The sequence below is a fragment of the Salvelinus namaycush genome, chromosome 13 (assembly GCF_016432855.1).
Source record: "Salvelinus namaycush isolate Seneca chromosome 13, SaNama_1.0, whole genome shotgun sequence".
Taxonomy (NCBI): Eukaryota; Metazoa; Chordata; class Actinopteri; order Salmoniformes; family Salmonidae; genus Salvelinus; species Salvelinus namaycush.
The window spans coordinates 5,803,837-5,820,417 of NC_052319.1; positions in this window are offsets into that span (position 1 = coordinate 5,803,837).

Consider the following 16,581-nt stretch of genomic DNA (forward strand, 5'->3'; position numbering starts at 1 on the left):
ATCGCTAACCGCACATTAATTCTCTCAAGATACAAAAAATTATATTTCAATATCCACTCCTGTTTCCAAGTCAAAATGTACATTTTGTTGTATCATTCTACTGTAAGAAATGCTGAATTTTGCAGGAGTTAATATTAGGTTATGTATGAGGTTATAACCCTACACTACATGACCAAAACTGTAGATACCTGCAAGTCAAACATCTCATTCCAAAATCATGGGCATTAATATGGAGTTGGTCCCCGCTTTGCTGCTATAACAGCATCTACTCTTCTGGGAAGGCTTTCCCGCTAGATGTTGGAACATTACTGCGGGGACTTGCTTCCATTCAGCCATGAGCATTAGTGAGGTTGGGCACTGATGTTGAGCGATTTGGCCTGGCTCGCAGTCGGCGTTCTAATTCATCCCAAAGGTGTTCGATGATGTTGAGGTCAGGGCACTGTGAAGGCCAGTCAAGTTCTTCCACACTGATCTCGACAAACCATTTCTGTATGGACCTCGCTTTGTGTACGGGGGCGTTGTCATGCTGAAACAGGAAAGGGCCTTCCCCAAACTGTTGCCACAAAGTTGGAAGCACAGAATCGTCTAGAATGTCATAGTTCCAGTGAATTCTACAGCATACAAAGGGCCTAGCCCGAACCATGAAAAGCAGCCTCAGACCATTATTCCCCCTCCCCCAAACTTTACAGTTGGCAGTATGAATTGTGGCAGGTAGCTTTCTCCTGGCATCCGCCAAACCCAGATTTGTCTCTCGGTCTGCCAGATGGTGAAGGGTGATTCATCACTCCAGAGAACGATTTTCCAGAGTCCAATGGCGGCGAGCTTTACACCACTCCAGCTGACCCTTGGTATTGCACATGGTGATCTTAGGCTTGTGTGTGGCTGCTCGGCCATGGAAACCCATTTCATGAAGCGCTCAACAAACAGTTTTCCAGAGGCAGTTTGGAACTCGGTAGTGAGTGTTGCAACCGAGGACAGACGATTTTTATGCGCTTCAGTACTCGGTGGTCCCGTTCTGTGAGCTTGTGTGGCCTACCACTTCACGGCTGAGCCGTTGTTGCTCCTAGACGTTTCCACATCACAATAATAGCACTTACAGTTGACCTGTGGCAGCTCTAGCAGGACTTGTTGCAAAGGTGGCATCCTATGATGGAGGGTTGTTCCAAACGAAACAACAAGTGTGCTCGCGCTGCTTTCTCAACGGCACAGCTAGGGGAGAGCTCGCAAAAGCAGTTGAACACTGAGTCATAAAAGTGCATTGGATTTACATAGGAACTGTGCACACTTTGGAGAGGTGTAGCCACTTGAAGACATCAATTAGTCCTCTCACTCAAACCCGTGTCATTTTTTTGTCTCATGTTGCATCTACCCCACATTTTCCCGGAATATTGTTATGTTACTGAATGTATTTTCAGATTTCGTTATCAACAAATGTGCTGAAAAGTACAGTAAATGTAAAATGCACATAAAATCAAGGGTACTGTTTAGGTTCAGTGTTGTGTCCTCAACTTTGGTCTCATAATTTTCCAATAATCTCCAAACTGTTCCCTTTCAATTACTACCACGCATATGCATATGGTTTGCATATTCCCTCTGTACGAAACATTTAAATTTAGCCCCATTCAGATAGGCTGATAGCCACGAGTGTAAAGGATTAACCCGCAATATCATGGTCGGAAGCTCAGGTTTCTGATTCTTATGTCTTTGACCTACTGTACACATGCACTTTAGACTGAATCCTAATTTGATAAACGCGTATGTATTTAAAGTGTTCGGCCACAACACATGGGCCTGGCTATGGTGTGCCAGTGTCATTCAACACATACAGCGCCTGAGGCTGAGATGGTGGTAACTGGACCAAATCACTATTCAGAGAATCTGTTACTGCCTGGTCAGTCTGACATGCGTATCAACAGCACTCGCCATCCACACGGGGGCCAGCCATGAAGTTATATTGGGCAAGGAAACATCACTATATTTGAACTTGGTGACAGAGAGGGTAGACAAAGAGGGTCGTTTGAGGGATTCGAGATCAAGCTGACTGTACCATGACTGTGTGAACAACTTGCCATTTTTCCAACGGCAAGTAATGACGAAAAGAGGAGACTTTGACATGGGACAAAATAATTACTGTTACACTTCCCACATAAAGCCAGTACACACCACATTAAATGAAAAGAATCAACAGTTAACTACTAATTCTTCCCACATGGACGTATGCAAATACAATACCCCTTTGTGGACATGCTTTCTTTAGCTTTGAATTGAAACATCCTTGTTTTCTGAGTTGCTGTTATCCATGTTCTTCCTTTTTTAATTTAGTTTGTTAGTAGGCTTATATAGAGGTTTAGCAGCTGTGGTCATAGGGAAGCCCAGTCCTATCACAATGTTATGCCTACAGTCATTACACTCGCTGGAAAGTATTTGCAATGGAGCTCAGCATTATCGCTGTGACTCACAACCGTTAAAATGGCCTGGGCCTTTAACGTTAATGATCTCCGAGACTCAATATCAACAGGTGCAACCTAGGCCTTTTGTAACTTTGGAATCAATGTCAGACAAACGGCAGCTTGGGGCCCAAATTAAACAGTGTTCTTTTTGATTTTTGGCTGCTTACAATGGGTACAGCTGTGACAGCTGAAAGATTACATAGACAAAATTGTGCATTGATGACAGGAGTCTGGACAGACTTATTAAAACATGACTGGATTGAATTTCCAGTTGCTCAAAATGCTTTAAATTGTATGGGGGGGAACACCTAATCCACTACCAATGCACCCAGCTGGGGGATGCCACAGGATCACACAATAACCTCCACACTAACCACACATACTACCCTCCGTTCAACTCACTATTCCCAGTGTACTCCTGGGCTTCTCATAAATCATACCCTGTTTGATAGCCTTTTGTGATGTGATAAGTACTGATGGGCCAGCCCAGCTTCACTGCAACATAACATCATACTGGAAACCTGAACGAAATGCAGATGTTGTGAAGCTGCTGGGGGAGAGGCTTTGAAGTGAGGACACAGTTTAAGAGTTCAGATGTCTTTCACGCGTCCAAAAAGTCAACCCGTTCCGAATGGACCCGAGGACAGTCAGACTGTGAAGGACAAGCCGACGCTGCAGATCGTACAGTGTGGAGATAGACAGGATGTTCTGGTGCTCACCTCTCTGAGATACTTTAATTTACAATGTTAAGGTGCCGGTAGAATTGGCCAATACACTTTGTACAGAAATTGACAAACAGGACCTTGACATAGACTAGAATAAATATAATATATTCTCAGTATAAACTATTCAGGCAACAACTCTGCCTATAACAAAACTCAGGTATGGCTCTACTCTAGCCAATCTGTTACCTGCTCAGCCTGCTCTCCCCACAGGCAAAGGCCAATTGAGCACTTAAGCACTCTCCATGAACTCCCTTCCGCTAGGAATGTTCCATCATGATAGCCCCAAAACACATTTCTACCATTAAATGCATACTTTCCCATGGACATATAACTTCATAAACAACAGTTGTACATAAATCCACACTTCAATAACATGCCATAACTTCTTTAAAAGTCACACAATACACATTCATGAAGTAATTCACCCCGGGATAATTCATCACTTTGGTTATTCCCTATAAATGTCCCTGGATGACTCGCAGACCAATGTACGCATCATGCACAACGCCATTTTAATAAAGAAACAGAGCAGAGCTTCAAACAAGCACATCAGGTAGGTTAAATTATATGAGGGTTCTCTAACAACACTTTGATCATTATTTTCATCTATTTCACATTGCCAGAGCGTACGTTTAAACGGCCAGCTTTATACACGGTAGACACATGGTTAACAAGTTACATCATTTTAGTTACTGGTGTACACAACAAACACTTGACTTGTGCCTTATGTCAAAGTATTGTTGGCAAACGGAATGCGCATCTCTCACCAACATATGCTCTTCTTGTTTCAGGTATCAAGAGGCACAGCAAGGTGTAAACAACACCCCACCCCTCATAACTTTAATATCGCTTCATACATATTTATTTAGAAGAATAAAGCAGATTAAACATCAACACATTCAGCTTTGGCTAAGTCGTCTTTGGCCAAGTTCCTGCATGAATAACTGTGATGGTAATGTTCATTCAGATTATTGACTCAATGTAAACGGTATTTAAGGGGATATATGGCACTATGTTTGACTCTGATGGTGTTTTTTAAATATATTTTTAGAGGTGAAAAAACTGGCAGCAACACCGTTAGTCCTGTACTTACCAGCTTACCATCCACCTGAGGAAATGAGGTCAAACAGCAACCTGATTATTCTACAGGATTCCCATCCAAGCACTAACCAAGCCCAGCCTCCACCTCACTGCTGTCCAGTGGTTGAGGATACACAGGGCTGGTCTGGTTAGTGCTTGGATGAGAGGATAATCAAGTTGCTGTTTGAGGTAATAGTTGATGGCCAATAGGGGGCACTCTTACCTTTGATCTGAGTTAAGGTAGCCCCAAAATGTTTGTACTGTGACTGATCAACTGTCATAGAGCCATTTGCCCGCTTTTTACAGGTACCGAATGGGCAGTGCCGAGATATAGTCAATCTCTACCTCTCTCTCTGTGTGTGTGTGTGTGTAAAAACTATATGAGAGGAGCAAGCATCTGAACGCACGGTGCCTGAGTGGAGGGTTTAGATATTTTTTTAATTAACCAGAAAAAAAAGACCATGCACATCCGAAGTGAAACTGTTTCCATGTGGGACGGTGAGTCATAGGGTATGCTAAGACTGGGACTGTGAAGGGCCAAGAGGATGTGGGAGATTGGAAATAGAGAGAAAAAACTAAGGCTAGAGTTAGGAGAGGGTGAGAAAGAAAGAGAGCTGTGGGGGAGAGATGGATGAGTGGCGAGAGGGAGGGGAGCACATGGCTGATGGGGATAGTGGCAAGAGAATGAGAGATGGAGAGAGAGGCAGTGGGAGTAGCAGGACTTCATGGAAGCTGCAACTGGGGCAGTTTTATACGACCATGATCCAAGGGAGATGGGGGTTCTGGCTGGGGAGATGTATGATCTGCATGTAACATGATCTTTGAAGTCTTCCAGTTTAACCAATGCAGATGTTGCACTATGCAAAACAAAAATGATATTTTTTGTTGTTGCCAATCCTGCTAAACCTTGTATATTCTGTTTTACTTACCCCAAATGAACTGTAGTCATCTGTAGTCATTGGTAACAGGGTAACAAAGCACAATCTTGGATAGAAGTCAGAAAGATGTACAAAAAGTGAAAATGAGGGACTTGCTGAAGGGGCTGGAAATACCATGTTTTACTCCCATACTGATTTTCACTCAAGGGGGAAAAAATACAAAAATAGCATAGGTTACCTAATAGCCTGTAAATCTCAGTAAAAAGGGCTTGTGGCAGTAATTTACCCATGTTTTGTGAGAGATGAGACTACACACATTTAACACAATGGTTGTGATACAACAAATTGTCGGCGTAACATTTTTTACACAACCATCGTGCAGAGTTTCCACAACGGTTGTGTAAAACCTTTGTGCAGACAAAAACCATCCATTGGATCACCACTGTTTTGTCAAATATGTTGTACATCAGTTATACAAACTGAGGGTGTACGGGGACATAAAGAGATAACATCTGTTAATACAGTTAGAGCTGTTCAGGAAAATATCAGGACAAAATATCTTCACCAGTCCAGACCCTGCTGCACCCCAAAACATGGGTTGGAGAACCGAAACCCAACTCAAGATTACATTCTCACGGAGAATGAATTAGATCCATGTTTTTCCATGTTGTGCGACTCCTTTCAAGAGTTCCCAGCTATTGCTGTTGCCATGGCCTCTGCGGCTTCACATCTCAAGTCCAGGAGATTTCCTTATCCCGTAGTTAAAGTTGAGATCTCTGAAGTGGTAGAACAGGGCCATATTAACTTCACCATTCACGCCTGGGCTGGTCCTTGGGGGTTTCACTTCAAATCAACATTTTTTGGTCACATACACATATTTTGCAGATGTTATTTCGGGTGTAGTGAAATACTTATGTTCCTAGCTCCAACAGTGCAGTAATATCTAACAATACAAACAAATCTAAAAAGTAAAATAATGAAATAAAAAAATATAGAAATATCTGGACGAGCAATGTCTGGAGTATAAATATATGTATACCATAGCATTGTTGAATACTAATTTCTGATTGGTTAGAATGGCATTCTAGAATGGACATTAAAACCAAATTATGGGACAGTTTGAAAAGATATCAGGTCACCTTGCAATCATGACGTAATAAGCTCCTACACATGCAGACCGTACTTGCTACAAAGTTACAGAAAGCTAAACTAACAACCACACAAACCAAAATTGGATACATTGTAAACACAGGTTCAAAGAGGGAAACACTTAGCTAGCTTGCATTGTTTGATTTTTGCAGAGACATATTTGTTTTGGAGCATCTGATGATGACCTAACGTGGTGAGTGATTAACATGAATTTCTCTCTTCCCTACTGTTGCAGTCATGACGCAAGTGGTGCTATGCTGTCAAATCATCCCACATGTTTCTTGTTTGACCAACTGTTTTCAGCAACAACAGAAAACATCTTTGGTTGACATATGGGCAGGTTTGCTAGCAAAAACATATTTAGCTAGCTTTTAGCCCAGTGTTTGATATACCATATGATCTCCTCGTAATTAACAGTCAGTGTCGACGAGTGTCCTGATGATAAGGCACACTTTTCTAGCTATTCCAGGCAAAATCAGCATTATCAGCTCATTGATATGGATGTATCCAAATGAATGTCAATAGAAACCAGCTATTTTGCTGTTATTCTGGCTGCAGAGGTCGGGACTATGTTAGCCGTAGCTAGTTGGGATACTGAGCATGGTAATGGAACATAAAGAACAAACGACTGGGTCGAGTCTGTAAATATCAAACTAATCGAACAAACGACTGGGTCGCGTCTCCAGCAAACAAAAGATAAAAAAGTATGAATTTGCTTATAAAAAATAAAATATCAATGAAAAATAAGTATTTCTACTGGAAAGAAGCAGATGCTAAGCTACAGGACTGTTTTGCTAGCACAGACTGTAATATGTTCTGGGATTCTTCTGATGGTATTGAGGAGTACATCACATCAGTCACTGGCTTCATCAAGAAGTGCAATAATGACGTCGTCCCCACAGTGACTACGTACATACCCCAACCAGAAGCCATGGATTACAGGCAATATCCGCACTCAGCTAAAGGGTAGAGCTACCGCTTTCAAGGAGCAGGACTCTAACCCAGAAGCTTATAAGAAATCGCGTTATGCCCTCCGACGAACCATCAAACAGGCAAAGCGTCAATTCAGGACTAAGATCCAATCGTGCTACACCGGCTCTGACGCTCGTCGGATGTGGCAGGGCTTGCAAACTATTACAGACTACAAAGTAAGCATTTGACTGTATGGTCTACACCTGTTGTATTCTGTGCATGTGACAAATACAATTTGATTTGAAATATGTGCTTTCATATTGTTTTCTTTGGCAACTGTTAAGTGGGGAAAAAACTCAGTTTTGTACATTACCTTGGAAAAATGAACTCCGCAATGGGACTCGGCTCCACGTTGTCCAACTGCGTCGTCCATTATTTCTAAGATAATGTACAGAACGTCTGCATTTATCCCTTACATACAGTTGAAGTCAGAAGTTTACATACACCTTAGCCAAAAACATTTAAACTCAGTTTTTCACAATTCCTGACAATTAATCGTAATAAAAATTCCCTGTTTTAGGTCAGTTAGAATCGCCAGAGATTATTTATAATCTGTCACAAAGTCTTGCGCACATACCACCACATACCACCAGTATGTGAAATGCCACACTAGGAAAAATAGGACTCTTTACTTGTGCTATGGGACAATACCAAATGCGTTTTCTGCCACCACCAGACCTCCCCTGGGGACATCAGACCACAATGTGGTCTACCTCAGGCCAACCTACTGTCGGCTGCTGGAGAAGGAGAAACCCACAGTTATACTGTCCAGATCAGGAATGACAACAGTATCACTTGAGACAAGTGAGGGGTGTTTTGACTGTACTATGTGGGAGGTATTTGAGGACAGCAGCTCTGATCTTGATGAACTCACAGATATTGTTTCAGACTATGTAAACGTCTGTTGAGTCAGTTGTGCCTACTAAAACCTGTAAAAATCTTCCCTGACAATAAGCCTTGGGCATCAACACATCTAAAATCACTTCTTGATAGGAAGAAGGCAGTTTATGCTGAGGGTGATAGACAGGCTTTAAGAGATGTACAACGTTAGATCAAAAGACAGATACTAGTGGACAAGGAGGCATACAAGCAAAGGGTGGAGTGGTCCATCTCCTCAGGAAACTCAAGGGTGGCCAGGCAAGGGATTAAATCCATGGCTAGTGCTCCCCACACAGGCAGGGGATAAACCAGTGCTGGAATTGGGAGATATGAGGGCCAGAACATGGCTAATGAACTGAATGTTTTCTCAAGATTTGAATCAGACAACTTTGTGTCAGAGGTTAAACAAATGGAAGCATCATTACAAATGTTTGAGAGTGTTGTTGTTAAACAGTCTGACGTTTTAAAGATGTAACACATAAAAAAGCCCTGGCCCAGAAAAAATAAGTGGACATGTGTTAAAGCACTGTGCTGAACAATTGGCTGGTGTTTTTACAGACATTTTCCAATCCTCACTCGACCAGCAACACGTGCCAGTATTGTGGAAAAACTCAATAATTATACCAATTCCTAAAGCATCTAATCCCTCTGTGCTGAATGACAACCGCCGTGTCGCCTTGACATCCTTAGTAATGAAATGCCTTGAGAAACTTGTGAAAAGTCATATTCTCAGCGTCACCCAGAAGCTTCTCGACCCATACCAGTTTGCCTATCAGCCCAGCGGAGGAGTTGATGATGCCATTCTTACCCTCCTTAACATGGACTATAGACATCTAGAGGGTGCCAAATCCCATGTTAGGGTTCTGTTTGTTGATTTTTCTTCTGCCTTCAACACAATCTAGCCCTACATTCTGGCACAGAGACTCATTCGGGACTTCTCCTTAGATGGGGGGCTGGTTTTGTGGCTGTTGGACTTCCTGAGCCAACGCTCACAGCGAGTCAAAATAGGTCCCCACGTGTCGGACATACGCAATACCAACACAGGCTCTCCTCAGGGATGTTTTGTCCCCACTCCTGTACATCTTGTACAATAATAGTTGTACTAGTTCCCATCCTGACAGACACCTCGTTAAGTTCGCTGATGACACTGCCTTGATCAGGCTGTTGCATGATGACGAGGAATGTCATGGCCCGGTCCTAGATGACTTTGTAGAGTGGTGTGAGGAATCACACTTGGTCCTCAATACCAACAATACCAAAGAGATGTGCATAGACTTCAGGAAGCGTACAACACCTACCTCTGCAACATTAATCAGAGGTCAGAACATAGAGATTGTAGAGGAATACAAATACCTGGGTGTCAATAAGCTTCAGTGGAGTAAATGTACAGACCTGATCTACAAAAAGAGCCAACAGAGACTGTACTTTCTCAAAAAGCTGGGATATTTTAATGAAGACGGTACTATACTGACTCTGTTTTACAAAACTTTCATTGAGAGTATTTTAACTTTTTGTACTGTTTGTTGGTTTGGCAATACCACTGTCAGCCAGAAAAATATGCTGAGAAGGATTATCACCACAGCAAGCAAGGTACTTTGAGTCAAACAGACAGGCCTGGATGAGATCTTTAAGGTCAGGGCCCTCCGCAAGGCTCTCAAAATCATTTTAGACCCAAGCCACCCCCTGTACCCGGACTTTGAACTACTCCCCTCTGGGCGCAGGTATAGCGCACACCTGAGCAGGAAAAACAGAACTAGACAATCATTTGTGCCAGGTGTGATATCCCTCCTAAATAGCTCGTGCTAATGTTCCTATCGACTCAGTAAGGCCAGCAGGCTACTCTTTAAAATTGTTTTTTATTGCTATGTAACTGTTATGAAAGTTGTATTGTGAATTTTGTTTTGTATTTAAACGCCACTTTAAACGTGTACATGACACTGCAACAAAATTTCCCCATGGGGACAATAAAGTCAGTAAGTAAGTAAATAAGTTCAGGAGTAAAAATGTGCTTAACAAGTCACATAGTAAGTTGCATGGACTCACTGTGTGCAATAATAGTGTTTAACATGATTTTTGAATGACTCTGACTGCGATGCAGGCAACAGACGGAAAATGTGAACATGTGTGTGTGTGTGTGCAGGACGGGAGATGGGCAAATGTCTGCAGACTTGAATTACACAAACAATTGGGAAGTGCCTGGGGAATTTTGTCCGGGTCAGAAATGTCAAAAAAATGAATTTGTCCACAAAAGTAAAAATGACTACTTTTATGTGAATGAATGAGGCGGAACACACCTCAATTCAAACTGTTCTTAGAAAAAAAAAAGTTTTTAGAAAATCATTTGAAATTGACAAGTTGAAAACAGCCTATAAATAAAAACAGGCTGCATGCCTTGGTTTGAGGGCAGCGCCGATTAAATGTACTGTTGCGTAACAATCACATTCTGGAATGGAGAGAACGTTCTAACATCACGTCCATAAAAAAAACTCACGCTGGGGCGACCGCTAGAGATATTTGGAACTCACGCATGAAAAGGTTAATGGCTGTGATAGAAAACTGAGGATGAATCAGCAACATTGTAGTTACTCCACAATACTAACCTAAATGAAAAGAACGAAGCCTGTACAGAATAAAACACTAAAGTAAAACTGCAAAAATTGTGGCAAAGAAAGGATTTTTATGTCCTGAATAGAAAGCGTTATGTTTGGGTTAAATCCAACACAACACATCACTTAGTACCACTCTTCATACAATGGTGGTGGCTGCATGATGTTATGGGTATGCTTGTCATCAGCAAGGACTAGAGAGTTTTTGGGGGGATAAAAAGAAACTGACAATCCTAGAGGAAAATAGAAGTTGACACAGGATCAGAACTCCCATGGGTCTTGCGGCATTCTGGCAGAAATGTGAGTGATGTTCTAGAGTCAAGTTCGGGACAGGACGGGACAGGATCAACAGTCTACAGGAACAGTCAGTACAGCAATAGTTATAAATTTCGTTTTTTGGGTGGAAATATGTCATGTGTGGAGCATTTCTTAAAAAACAACAATTGTGTTGGCTAGGCCTAATATAATTTACTTAATAAATACCATAATACCATAATAATAAAAAAGGTAATTTCCCCCTCCCCCTTCTGTTGGCTCACTCTCGTGCCTCGCTCCAATTATAGCCGGTCACTAGGCTACCTCTGATGCAAACCTACTGTTTGCCAGTAGGCTAAATTATGTAAATAGAGGAATAGAGCCCCACATTGGAGGTGTCATAATACCCATAAAATCTAGCTGTCAAAGAGGGAAATGGCTCCAATTGTTTTTCTATCATTCATTTTAAATGTTGATAGACTATGATTACTTCTCATTTTGGGTGCAGCAATGTACACCCTCCAGTAGGCCTACACGTGAATGTTACAAAATGCAATTTTCAGGAAAACACCATTATAAAAATGTGCACCGCATATGCAAGCAGTTTCATGGACAGAGATGGAAATATCTGTTAGAAAGAGCAGGGATTTAAAGATGCAAAAACTATCATGGGTTGCTAATATGATTAGGATAATTTCTTTGCCTGCAAGACAATGAAAGAAAGTTGAAAGAACCAATAGAACAGTAGAATGCATATGAGTACGTCTTAATAAAAAATAGACTCCACATCTCTATGGTGGGGTTTTGGCTATAGACTACTTTGAAGCAACGTAAGACATGCCTCGTAATATGAAGTAAAACATGCAGGTTTCAAACAATTATGGAACAGGACAAATATAGCGATGCTAATGATAGACCTAACCGTCTTCTGGCTTTCCCAAAAACCTTCTCTGTTAAATGTTAACTACCTACTGTCGTGGAAGTTCTAACCAATAAGGATAGACTTTGTTATTTCTTCAAACAATCAATCTTCATCAATAAGAATCACAATAATGAAGCTGGCCGGCCCTACACTGAGGTGGGAGGTCGAGAGCTCGATGACACAAGGAGTACAGAAGCCTTTTATAGTCAAACTATCTTATGCAAGCATATACAAAACACATGATCTTGGTATGTGTACGTGTGTGGAGAACGAGACGAAACTGGGGTAAAAGGTACAGAATAACTGTGACTTTGGTAGTCTCGTTATGTAGCAACAGCTGCTTATTCTAGTCCTCTAGCGAGGTGCTGAACAGGAACTATCCTAGACGCCGTTTCTCTGATGTAAATCAACGGTTCCGTGAATTTGGGTCAAGCAAGCTTCTTTTGCTGTCTGCCCAGGTGGTGTGTAGTTACACACCCACACACACACACAAGCATGAACTTTTTGGAACGTAAAAAGCTACACAGCCTTAAAAAGATATTTCATTACACAAGCATGAAAGAAGTTTATCCTTAAAGGATCTTTCATTATACAAACATTAAAGAGGTTTAACCAACATTTTTCCTTCACACTACAAAGTACCCAATGCCTACCTGTCAGAATGATATCATGATTATTTGCATCAATCCAGTGGCCACTTCTTTTGCAAACTCAATCTTATGTGCTACAGAAACGCCCAATCAAACAATAGTGCTATGTGCCTGCACACTTGAATTAAAGGGTAACTGCCCTAACATCTAAACCTCAAAAGTGGTCCCCTGATGTGGTTTAAGCATTGTTATGGACTTAGAACATACCATTTTGTTAATTCTTCTGTTTAAAAAAAAGTGTGACTGAGAACAAAAACCTGAAATAATTGGGGGAATTTCTGAAGCCTGTGAATTTCTGACTCAGTTTATTTGTTTCAATAGTAGGCCTGCTATTAGCGTAAGCATTATTGTAACATTAGCTAGTGAAATACAGGTGAATTCAACAGGATGTTATTAAATGAATGTCTGAACTTAGTTGTCTTTAGCCTATGTCATTATGAATGGCACACAATGAATCATTACGTTAGATTGTTCTCTGTAATAGTACTTGTAGACATGGCATAGCCCTGTTTCTTTCTGTTCACCTCTCACAAGGTAAATATCTTAGGGTTTCACTGGGTATTGTGTGATTGTAGTGTAAATTATATGTTTTTAATTGTAGGTCGTCTTTATGCTTAGTTCTCCCTCTAGATGTATTTCTTTTTTTGTTAATTAGCAGACACTCTTCTCCAGAGCAACGTACAGTAAGTGCATACATTTTCGGTAGAGCAGGGCTTTGCAAGTGCCATGCTCTACCAAATGAGCCGTAGTTCAGTTCCTGCATGACAAGAACGAGCCATCAGCGGTAGTTCCACAAGTATGGATCAAAGAGGACATCTGTTATTAGCCACCACTCAGCCTCAGAGAAAATAACAAAAACAATTCAGAAATCGCGTGTACGTACACCAGACAGCACCTGGGCAATAAGTTGTTTTAAGTTCATGAAGAGAGCAGATCATTTGGCCAAATGTATGTCTCTGATATACCCGCCATTTGAACTGTTCGTGTAATTAACTTGCCTGATGTGAAAGTCACTGTTTTGTGGGATAATTCATGCCTCTACCTTATTTTTCACTGGTCTTGACAATTGGTAGACGGGACAGACGTAACGTGAAAACGTTGAGGTGTCATTTGTTGTGTTAAAAGGAAAGGCAAAGTTATTGTTCATTTTTAAGTCGATATGTTCTTACCTGCATGACTATGGCATTACCTTTGCCCATTGAAGTGTCTCACTCCTGACCCTGTTTGACACAATATATTGAAATTAAGTAAATAGTGGACAAAAGAACAGATAGGCAAAGTCTCATCTGGGGAAAGTGAATGTACTACATACTGTACAATATATGACCAAAAGTATGTGGACACCTGCTCGTCGAACATCTCATTACAAAGTCATGGGTATTAATATGGCGTTGGTCCCCTCCTTTGATGCTATAACAGCATCCACTCTTCTGGGACGGCTTTCCACTAGATGTTTGTTTGAACATTGCTGCGGGGACTTGCTTCCATTCAGCCGCAAGATAATGAGTGAGGTCAGGCACTGATATTGGGAGATTAGGCATGGCTCGCAGTCGGCGTTCCAATTCATCCCAAAGGTGTTCGTTGGGGTTGTGGTCAGGGCTCTATGCAGGCAAGTCAAGTTCTTCCATACCGATATCGACAAACCATTTCTGTATGGACCTTGCTTTGTGCATTTGGGCATTGTCATACTTAAACAGGAAAGGGCCTTCCCCAAACTGTTTCCACAAAGTTCCACAAAGAAGCACAGAGTAGTCTAGAATGTCATTGTATGCTGTAGCGTTAAGATTTCCCTTCACTGGAACTAAAGGGCCGAGCCCGAACCATGAAAAGCAGCCCCAGACCATTGTTCCTCCTCCTCCAAACTTTACAATTGGCACTATGCAATAGGACAAGTAGCGTTCTCCTGGCATCAAATTGACATGACATATTGGGACAGGAATTAATTTTCACTTCCAAGTCAACGTCTAGAGGAACCTGGTTCATTCTGCTTTCCAACAGACACTGGGAGACAATTCACCTTTCAGCAGGACGATAACCTAAAACAAGGCCAAATATGCTTAGCATGATGGCGTTGAATTTTCCTGAGTGGCCTAGTTACAGTTTGACTTAAATCGGTCTTGAAAATGGTTGTCTAGCAATGAACAACCAACTTCACAGAGCTTGAAGAATTTTGTAAGGAATAAAGTGCAAATATTGTACACTTCAGATGTGCAAAGCTCTTAGATACTTACCCAAAACGACTCACAGCTGTAATCGCTGCCAAAGGTGATTCTGACATGTATTTGCTTTGGGATTTTGATTGTGATTTATCAGGGGGTGCTGCAACACCCTCAGCACCCCTACTTCCCCGCGGCTATGCCTCAATCAATGCCCTCGGATGAGTCCCGGAACATATTCCATTCTGTTCCAGTGAAACAGTCCTGTAGCTTAGCATACGCTTCATCGGACCACTTTCTATTAAGCGTATCACGGGTACTTCTTGTTTTTGCTTATAAGCAAGAATCAGGAGGATAGAGTTATGGTCAGATTGGCTTGTGTGTGGAGTAATGTCAGGACCAGCGACTGTCAAGCCAACACCTTAACTGTTACGTCAAGAGGTCCAAAACTCTTGACAAGGTTACTTGATGTTGTGTTACGGTCGCTATATTACCCCCTTTCTTCGGGAGATTGCGTCCCTACACTTCTCTATACCAAATCCCATCCCACTTCCGACAAAGATGATAGCAAATTTAGGGGTAGCCCCAACTGTGATTTGAACCCAGGTCCTGCGATTGTCAAGCAAACATCTTAACCGTTATGTCAAGAGGTCTGAATCCTTGACAAGGTCACTAGGTTTTTCATTAGGGTCTCTACAATACCATTAATTTAAAAGTCCAAGAAATGAATGTCACAAAAACAGATTAACCCTTTAAGCAAAACTGCTTTTTTTTGTTATAGTAACCAAAATAATGAGACTGTCTTTGAGAAGCCGTGGCATAAATTATGGGGTATTCAGTTGTCCACTTCAGGGTGGCTGCTTCATGTAAAAAAAAAAAACTATAGACCCTCTGCTTGACCCTCTTCAAATACCTCTGCACAAATATGGCCGATCGCAAGAAGTGAAGTAGTAGCGAAGGCTGTCACATGACCTGGAAGTTAATGGAGTCATTTTTCTTCCGCAGGTAATTTAGCCTTCTAGCTCTGTTCTTGCCTGGTTAATCAAAACAGTTCATTGTGGCTTGAAACAAGCCAGGACTGACATGGCCCCACTCCTGTTTTTGCCCTGTGTGCAATTTTTCAATTATATAGATTGTTGAGGAGATGGGTAGACCGAGACACTGACCAGAATGTTTTATAGTCCTTAGGCTGTTATTCTGCACTCACATAAACATGATATCCCTATTAGAAATGAGTCATCCCTTACCCTTAAGTCAGCAAATGTGGTTTGTTTTGTTGCCTTTTAACAGTGCAGTGTTTAATTTCATTCCAATTTCTGTGTAGGTGATTTTCCCACTCCATAAAACCAACCAGGATTATGTCTCTCACTCCTGGAGGACCAGCATCCATGATTCTTAAACATGCGCATTACCCCAAATCGTAATTGATTCATTTAGATCATAATAACAAAACCACTTTTAAATAGATCCTCAAGTCTTAAACGCTTCCAAAAGGTTTTTCTCTCAGACAGAATTCTTTCACTTAGCCACAAATGGTCAACACATTTTGAAATTACGTCTAACATTCAGATGTTTCCAATCCAGTTTTTCCGGCATCTCTTTGAAGTGTTTGAGTTCTATGTTTGCATGGTCAGACAGTTTGCCTGGATACACCGAGTTGATGTAGTCCTGTCTCAGTAATTGTCTGAGAATGTGGGTGGTTCTTAAACACTTTAATTGATCTGTATGCTGTGACACTGTCTCAGTCCTTTCCTGTCCTCTTCTCTCGTCTCATTCAAAAAACATCTGGAAATAATTTACCCAATGTTGTAACTGTTGTTGATACTGAAATATCACTATACTAATCTGACAAATGTAAA